The sequence below is a fragment of the Corvus brachyrhynchos genome, unplaced genomic scaffold (genome assembly GCF_000691975.1).
Source record: "Corvus brachyrhynchos isolate BGI_N302 unplaced genomic scaffold, ASM69197v1 scaffold255, whole genome shotgun sequence".
NCBI classification, from domain to species: Eukaryota; Metazoa; Chordata; class Aves; order Passeriformes; family Corvidae; genus Corvus; species Corvus brachyrhynchos.
This window is the reverse complement of record NW_008238358.1, coordinates 2,697,307-2,698,698: the sequence shown is the minus strand read 5'-3', so window position 1 is coordinate 2,698,698 and position 1,392 is coordinate 2,697,307. Positions and strand designations below refer to the sequence as shown.

Here is a 1,392-nt window from a genome sequence, read left to right as displayed (position 1 = left end):
CCACCCCCCCGGCCCCTCGTGCTCTTCAAGGTAAGCAAAGAATCCGTGTCCTTTTTTTAGTCCAATTTTATTCTACAAATAATAAGTGTTGCACCTTTCATGAGCTATCCGAATAAAACAATAATCCCATAGGAATTACTTACACTAAGAAAAAAAAAAATCACATTTAAGGAAAAAATGCAACATTCGACCAAATGTTCAATACTATGTTGTTGCCAAAGGATGGATGTTTTTTCTAAAATCCCAGTGTGCATTACACCATAATATACAGGATTACAAACAAAATTACAGTACAGATTGATTCCAGTTGAACCAGCATTACATTTCAAACAGCACTTATTCTGGACTGCATTGTACATGCAATAGCTATTGTTCTAATTACGGATTAAATGGTTTGAATTTGTTTCAAGCTACCGTACTAATCGACTACAATAGGTATATAGCCCGACTTTAACAACCTGATTAGATTTCGGTTCAGATTTATAAGATGAGCATATGACAACCACGGATTGTGTGAACATGTATAAAATCATGCATTTATATCGCCTGGAAACATTAACATCTTCAAGTTATCTTTGAAAAAAAAAAACAAAACAAAAAAAAGACCCAAAGCAAACGAAAAAACCCAACAAACCAAAAAATTGGAATGCCAAGGGGTTCAAAGACTAAAAAGAAACAGTGCAAATTGTATGTGATAGTCAAGCAGCTTTCGATTTAAAAAGGGTGTTGGCATTTGCTTATAATCTTTATATACAAGTTTGTGCAAGTAATGTGTTGAATTGATATGTTTTAATAGAAAATAAATCTATCGTTCTTATATCTTCTCAAGACCTAGGGGATCGGTTCTTATTGTACGGGGGAAAGGAAAAAGAAATAAAGAAAAAAGAAAAAAAAAAAAAAAGAAAAGAAAAAAGAGACTTGCACGGGAAAGAAATTGCCCGGATTGTGCATTTTTTTTTTCTTCTTCATCTATTTGAAAAGGAAAGAAGTGCTAAGGCAACATAACTTCTCTAAGCACTTTTCTGCTGGTTTAAATTAGTTAAATCATTTTGTATAAATTAGATATAATTCTACCTTTCCAATATGTATAAAAATTGATGAAGCTGCATGGTTTAAAATAGGAAATTCACGTTATAAAAAGTCATTAAAAATTCTGTACAAAATCACAACAAAATAATTCAGCATGGGAAAGGTAACAAGTAGTAAAATGTTGGTTGAAAAATATAGATTTCATATATATTTTGTAATTGGCCCATCGCTAGTTTAAAAATTGCATAGATCCTAATTATTGCTTGTGATTTTGTTATCCCGATCAGGTAATTGACGCGATCCCAATGCCCCTACCCCAATTTACAGCGTCGCTCCGAGGAGCGGAAGCAAAGACAGCGGGTG

The 1,392-nt window shown here is 33.2% G+C and overlaps 1 protein-coding gene across 1 annotated transcript in view; it reads right to left on the bottom strand.

Annotated features, from left to right (window-relative positions):
- Positions 1-1,392, bottom strand: part of NEUROD1 (neuronal differentiation 1) — a 13,798-nt gene that overhangs the window by 10,105 nt on the left and 2,301 nt on the right. The window lies entirely within an intron of this gene.